Genomic DNA, 8,349 nt, shown 5'->3' with positions numbered 1-8,349 from the left:
ATATGCCTATTATGCCTCCTACAAGCAAAAAGCTTTACGTTAGGTTATAGTTTTACACTTCATTCATACGCTCCAGTTTCTCAAGCATGAGATCGAAAAGAAGTAGTGCGATATTTTTATATAAATTTGGAATTGTCATATTCTTCCATAATTTAAGTAATGTCACCGTTTCTTCTCCTTCCTCGTTCCAACAAACAGTGTTGTCATCACTAATTCTGTATCTATTCCTGCCAATGTCAAAGCTTATTCGCCGATTAACTTCACTAACTCTGCAAGAATCACCAGTTTAGTTATCCTGCGATTATTCTCCAGTTAGGCATTGTTACGTTTTCGTATAACGTGTTTTCCGCGCTACTTCCAGAATAGACCTTAAAGCGGCTGCTAGCTGGAGCCTTTACAACTGGCCCTTGTTAGTATAGCGATCTGGCCAAAAATTTTCTGCCAAAATTTCATTTTCCTGGATACACCGGGAAGATGATATTTAATCTTTCTTACCTATTATTCCTGTTAGTCGTTTATTCACACTCTGGTAGTCTGAATCTATGGATTTCACTGGTAATCATAACAACGCTCATAATTCGCAAACCCAATCAACCACATAATCAGACAGTGGTTGACTTTCTTTCGTTCAGCTATACTCTGCTCAGCTCGTATAGCCCCTTTTGTCTGCAGGAAAGTTTATTTCTAGATGTGACGAGGATTCCACTGGCAGAGACATCACGTACACTTTGCACGCATTCACAAATCAACTTATGATTCATTCAGAAATCAACTTAGAATGTGTTCAACAATGTTCAAAAACCGACAGGGACACGTTTCAAAGTCATACGAATAATCGATATACCAACGTGCGCTGGATGCTATGTGCTTTTTGAAACAAGGTTTTTTCCTCAAGAATATGAATTTGCCCCCTCCACTCCTAGATACAGGGCTGCTGCGCGAATCTCGCAGCTTGTGACTTCATGTTCATCTGAGGCAATTTGTTGTTACAAAGCATTGCAAAGTCTTCCTAAAGCCTTTGACGCATTTTTCTGTTGGCAGACACTTGTATGAGCACTGTGTTTTGTTGCTGTACATGGCGCATTTCCTTTGCAATTTAAGTTTTATTTTAGGTTTTTCTCTTGTTCATGTTTTATTGCTGCAGTATTATTCTACAGTAGCAGGATACAGTAATATCCTTTGTTAGAGTATTGGTTCTTACCAGTGAAAATTGCAAAAAATTCACTGAGAACAAAAACAATGAAAAATTCCCGGAATTCAATAAAATTCCCGGGTTTTTCCCGGTTTTCTCCCGGATGAAAAATTCCCGGGTTTTTCCCGGATCTCCCGATTGTCCCGGACCGTAGACACCCTGGATACCATACAGCCGCATTAATAAATAATGCCACTGGAATGATTCTAAATTTGGTTTGGAAAACATTAAATATGGTTTCTTATGAGTCAGTACATGAAATACTATTGTTCTTTACTTATATAAATGATTTACTAAAGGCATTTCAAAAACTGCATTGTTTTTTGATAACAGATGTATACTGATAGAGGCTGTCTCTTGGCCACAGTATGACAGTGGCCATTCATGCGGACAGATAGCATGTTAGTGGTCATATCCATGTAGAGAGCCACACAGCTGTTGCTGCTTAGTTGGTAGACTACATTGTTGCTTTCACAGTTGGCTCTGCCTTTGATGGAGGTAGGAATTGCATGTGACTGGACTGGAGTAAGTGGTAGTGGGAAGATGTATGGGGACAAGTCTTTTATCAAGGTCTTTTACAGGGATATGAACAGACCTCCATAGCTGAGGTCACTACCATATGCCTGTGAGGTGGCACTAAATTCCCTGATCACTATTCTTTGTGCCAATGTCCAGAATTAAAATCATGCCTTTCTGTAGCACCTCATGATGTGAGGGCATGTGACGCTGTTGACGGTGGTCTGTCCATTGGATGGAGATGTTAAGCCCTGTGACATCCCAGGTGCTGTTCGAAAGGAGTAGGCATGTGTCAGCACTGGGTTTCATCATTCCCTTCTCTCCTCCTCTTACCATCATCATCATCACCATACAAAACAAACATAACACCACAGAATACATATATACATATACTGCAATCACCGACACTCAACAAATACACATAAGACAATCCCCCATATCTGCAAGGGAATAGGCGCCATTGTGCATGGAGGAGGAAAAGTCTTGCTGACTACGTGGCTAAATCTACCGCTTGGGTTCTCCAAGCCAACAATGCCATGAATATGAGCTATGGGCCAAGGAGTTGTGAGCAGAGGAAGAATAAGGAAAGACAAGGATATTGCAAAGGTTGTGTGGGCTGTGGAGTACCACTGTGGGAGGGGTAGGAAGGATATTTCTCATTTCAGGGTTGTCAAAACACTGGTCGAGAACATGATTTAATTGCTCTTGCACTTTCTGGGAAAGATGGGGGAGGTTTAGTTTATCTGCAAAGGCCTCAGCAAGACCCTTGGCATATTCAGAGGAACTGCTTGTCACTTCATATGTGATAATCACAGGTGGCTACGTTTGATGTGGATAGAGGTACTGACTGTGCCATCTGTGAGGTAGAAATTGGCATTGAAGAGGTTATATGTTGGGCCGAGGAGGGCTAGGTGAAGTGATTGGGGGAGAAAGAATTGAGGATATGATGTCCTCAATCTCAGTCCAGATCATGAAGATGTCATCAGTGAATCTGAACCAGATGAGGGGTTTGGGATTCTGAGTAGCTGGAAAGGATCCTTCTAGATGGCATGAATAGGTTTGCATAGGATGGTACCATATGAGTGCACAACAGATATGTTTAAAGGTGACGCCTTCAAAGGAGAAGTAATGATTGGTAAGGACTGGTCATGATGACTAGAAAGGAGGTTTCAGTTCTGGAGCCAGTAGAGCAAGCCTGTAGCCATTGGGGATTTATTGTAGAGGGAGATGGCGCCAGTAGTAACAAGCAGGGTGGTAAAGAGACAGGAACTGTGCAGAGTCTGTAGTGAAAATAGTTCATGTCTTTTAAACAGGGGGATAGGTAACCCTACATGTAATAGGTATTGGTCCACAAGGGCAGAGATTTTCTCTGTGGGGGTACAGTATTCAGCCACGAGGCGGTGCCCTGGATAGTTTGGTTTACATATATTAGGAAGCATGTAGAAGGTTTGAGTGCAGGGATTGGTTGAAGTGAGGAGGGAGATAGACTTAGGGGAGAGGTCCTGGAATGGACTTAGAGGTTTGACGAGGGACTGAAGACCATTCAAAAAGTTACTGCTAGAATGGGGTCACTGTGGCACGGCTTGTAGGTGACATGTGTAACAGCTAGTGGAGACCACCAGCCAGGCAATTCCTGCAGTTCATAACATCAGCGATGGAACCTTTGTCAGCAGGTAGGAGGAGGAGGAGGAGGAGGAGGAGGAGGAGATTAGTGTTTAACGTCCCATCGACAACGAGGTCATTAGAGACGGAGCGCAAGCTCGGGTGAGGGAAGGATGGGGAAGGAAATCGGCCGTCCCCTTTCAAAGGAACCATCCCGGCATTTGAAGCGATTTAGGGAAATCACGGAAAACCTAAATCAGGATGGCCGGAGACGGGATTGAACTGTCGTCCTCCCGAATGCGAGTCCAGTGTGCTAACCACTGCGCCACCTCGCTTGATCTCAGCAGGTAGGATTATAAGTTCAGGATATTTTTTTAGGTGGTAGATTGCAGTCCTTTCTTTGGCTGTGAGCTTGGTTTCCATGTTGAGAGGTGTGGGGAATGATGGTGAGGCAAAGTTTGAGATTAGGAAATGCAAGAAAGTTACATGGGATTATTGTGGGGGTGGTTGGATTGAATTCAGTATTGGTTTTGGGCCTAGGCTGGTAGGGTTGGTGGCAAAAAAGTGATCCAATGCAGAGACCAAGAGATGGAAAGAAGGTCTGTAACAAGCCCAGTATTCGCAGGAGAGCTTCTGTAAAGTTTGGAAGGTAGGAGACGAGATACTGGCAAAGTAAAGCTGTGAGCACCGGGCGTGAGTCGTGCTTCGGTAGCTCAGATGGTAGAGCAGTTGCCCGCGAAAGGCAATGGTCCCGAGTTCGAGTCTCGGTTGGGCACACAGTTTTAATCTGCCAGGAAGTTTCAAGCCCAGTGTGTTTGGATTTGGGAGTGGGGCAAAAGGTGAGGCCTTTGATAGGAACTGATACACTTTTGGAGGACAGCTTCACAACCATATTGTGGGTCTGTTTAGGCTCTGGGTTCTGTAAGGTGGCAGGAAGGAGTTTAAGGGTAAGGCAGATATAGTAGATCTGCAAGACAGGGTTTAGCTGCTAAGATGGGGTATGGGGAAGGTTTCATGGAGGTTCGTGGAGGTAATGGTGGCGGTTAGTTGCAGTCTCAGGCAGGAGTAAGATAGAGAAATTGGACAGTTTCTTCAAGAGGTGTTCTGTACCAGAAATAGAGACCAACCGGCACACTAAATTAAACTCTAGTTCAGAATTTAATACATTCAGGCAGAAGAATTATTGAAAATTGTCACATATTCAACAACAAATTAAAGGAGTACATTATTAGCAACTGTCTTCCATAATTTATCTAAACATATGTACTCCATGAGGAATGTACCTATTAATACTAATATTCATATTAAATAAGTACTAACTTTTCCATTATATAAAGAGCTGATAGTGTTCTGTGAAGTGAGAGACCTTACATAAGTGCCTTAGTATTAAGTAACAAAAAGTTGCTGATCATTGTAAGAGAAAATTCTTTTCAGAGTAGGTGCTGTTCTAATATATTAATCTATAAGTAATTCCCTCTAGTTGAATTTTTTGTTAATATCATTTCCAGGAGCAGCCTGCAATCAGTTACGAGTTAATGGCAGTGAGACGTAAACTTCAAACGCAAAAAAAAAAAAAAAAAAAAAAAAAAAAAAAAAAAGGGGGGGGGGGGTCTCAGTCAACAATCGAGAGATAAGTAATGACAATTGATAGGAGAGACATGAAAACAGAGAAAGTGGATGAGGAAACAATCTGGAGTGGACACATGTTAATGAGTGGGCAGAACATACAGCCAGGCGAAAGGATGGTGAAAGGAGCAATGAAATACTTAACTGGACATGAAGAGATAATGGAGAGCCATGAAGATGACCTAATGGAAGGGTAGAAAATAACATTTGAAAACATGTAGCAGCAACATGGATACATGTAGCTGAATATAATAATGCATGGAGTATTTTGGAAAAGATGCTTGCCCATCAGTGGCTGTCTGACTTGTGCTGAGAGTTATGGCAATGTGTAGGATAGATGTACAGCCGGATGTGACTGCTACTTACTGTAATATATTCTTTCATAGGTGTTACCTAATCGCATTGAAGGCAGACGTTGTTGTTGTTATGGTTTTCAGATCGAAGACTGGTTTGATTCAGCTCTCCGTGATAGCCTATCCTGTGTAAGTCTTTTCATCTCTACATTACTAATGTAATTTCCATCCATTGAAACATACACAAGATTGTTGCCCCTCTTCAGGAATGAGATGTTAGTTGGGAGGAAGGGGTTAGCAAAGAGTAGGTAGATGTATGCATTTAAAATTTCATTTACAAATGCCATAGTTTGCCCAGATCACCACAAGATTGAGATGAAAGCAACTTACAGCGAAAGACATATTCTGGGATCCAGGTATCATATGTCATTTTCATTACTGCAAGATTTCAAAAACCTTGAGATATACCTGCGGTTATTATTTTGGTGTAAGAGGTGAGCCCCCTCAGTAGTTTCTCACGTCCAGATCTCCTGTGAATATACTTATTGTTAGCAGAGTAATTTTCTGGCAATATCTGATTGGAACTGTGAGATTTATTATACACATTAACATGCTAAACATAGTTACATGAATATTGTATTGTACAATCCACACAATAAAAAATAACATTGTCCATAGCAACACAAAAGATATATACACAATCACGGTACAGATTCTAAATTCTCACACCCCCAGGATCATGCCCCTCCCCCCCAAAAAAAAACAACCTACATTTTCAGGTCAAACTGTTGTAGCAGCAGATTATGGTGAGACTTTGGCACAGATTTTGTCGTCATGTCTGCCATCATTTGATCTAAAAATATGTGGTCCACAGTGATGGGCTGATTATCTATGTCTCTTATACAGTGGTATCTAGTGTCTATATGTTTGGTTCGACTCTTGTAGCCACTGTCAATTGTAGCTTTGTGTCACATAATAGTTTGATAGGGTACTTCTCGGGGTTTCAAGATATTTCATTGTCTAACCTGTGAAGCCATAGAGCCTTCTGACTTGCTGAGGTCAGGGCCATATATTCTGCCTCAGTTATGTATAAGGCAGGATATTACTGCTCCTTGAGATGTAAACAGATATCCACATGTTGACTTCCTGTCTTCGGAATCTGTGGCCCAGTCTGCATCACAGTAACCTATTATGTGGCTGTCCTCTGCTTTAGAAAACAATAGCTTCATGTGCTTCATCCCTTTTAGATATCTAAAGATTGTTTTGAGTGTTTGCCACTGTGGCATGTCTGGATTGTTACAGAAATGACTGACATATACTGTTAAATAATATAGGTCTGGCCTTCTTCCTAACTGAGCATACATTAAACTTCCTATTGCTTCATGATTGGGTATGTTCTTCATAGCTTCTCGCTCCTGTTCTGTTTTTGGTTTCATGTCATGAGTGAGCACCTGGTTACTATCTAGTGGTGAAGAAATTGGGTTACACTCTTTTGTATTCAATCTGTTAACAATTTGCCCCACATAGTGTGTCTTGTCTATCCATAGATAACCTTCTTTGTGGTTCCGAGTAACACCAAGATCTTTCATCTTAAATTTTTCTCTTAAACTGTTTTTGAAAACGTCTTTGCCTTGTGAATTGTTACTGAAACTTAGCATATATCCACATAAACAACAACTATACACAAGGATCAGTGGTTGATCTGTTGAAGTTTAGATTCAACAGTGTACTGTCTAATTTCAAACATTTGCTTTAATCCATATTCTGCCCTTTTTAGTCTTTTAATACCAGTATATTTCAGTACCTTTGCAACAGGGTCTACTTCTGGAACTTTCACATAAATCTCTTCGTGTAAGTCACCTTGCAAGAAAGCCATGACAACACTGAGATGATCAGTGTCCAGATCATGTTTAGCAACCACAGCAAATAAATACCTTTATGAGTTATATATAACAACTGGTGCATAAGTTTCATCATAATCCATGACTTGCTTCTGACCACAACCTTTTACTACTAGCCATTTGTTTATAGCGTACAATGTGGCTTTTCAAATCTTTTTTTGTTTTAAACACCCATTTCACATTTATTGGTTTCTTATTTGAAGGTGAAATAGCAGACTCTCAAGTGCAGTTCTCTTTATGCGATTATAACTCTTCTTGTATTGCTTTCGACCAGTATTCGGCATTGTCTGACATCATTGCTTCTTCCAGTGATGAGGGATCGTTGTCAGATGACTGTTTGGACTGATAAGTTACAAAGTCATGTAGCTTATTCGATTTTGGGATTCTGGATGACTTTTATATTGACTCAAGCTGCTGCGGTTGCTCATTATCATTATTTGCATTATCTACTCTTGGTTGCTCATTGCAGCTAGTATTCCTCAAGTTACTACTGGATGTGCTAGTCTCAGGTTTGGTTTCAAATTCACCTTTCATTTTGCTGCTTTTCTGTCAGTGGGAGAAACAATCAACTGTTTAGAAGTACATTAATCAAAACTAATGTCCCTTGTTTTTTATGAGTCTCTGGCAATTAGGTTCGAAAAGCCTGTAGGCTTTTGATTCTTCACAGTATCCTACCAAGGTACACTCAGTACTTTTTTGTACTATTTTCATTGGTCGGCCCTCGGAATGTGAACATAGGCCTTGCTTTTAAATATTTTGAAATGTCGAAGATCCGAGTTCTTGTTTGTCCGAGTTTCTTCCTTTTTGGTGCTTTGTCGAAGATCTGTTAATTAAATAGACTAGAGTGGAGACTGCTTCTGCCCATAATTTATTTGGCACATTTGCTTTGAAGAGTAGGCATCTAGGTTTTTCTACTATTGCACTGTTATAATGCTCAGCTACTGTGATTTGTTCTGGTGTATATGGCACTGTAGTCTGATTTCGGATCCCTTCTTGTCTGAAATGGTTTACCCATTTATCATTCACATATTCTGTCAGTATTTGTGCTTAGAGTGCAGATCATTTCTCCAGTTTGCCTTTCAACTTGATTTTTAAAGTCGTCAATGAGCTGTGGTACTTGATTTTTATTTTTGACAATGTATACAAGTACTTCCCTCGAATAGTCATCAATTAAAGTAAGGAAGTATTTGGCTCCGCCAACTGACAACGTATGCATTGG

This window comes from Schistocerca nitens, chromosome 2, assembly GCF_023898315.1.
Source record: "Schistocerca nitens isolate TAMUIC-IGC-003100 chromosome 2, iqSchNite1.1, whole genome shotgun sequence".
Lineage (NCBI taxonomy): Eukaryota > Metazoa > Arthropoda > Insecta > Orthoptera > Acrididae > Schistocerca > Schistocerca nitens.
The sequence above is the reverse complement of the archived record's forward strand: the minus strand, read 5'-3'. Positions refer to the sequence as shown.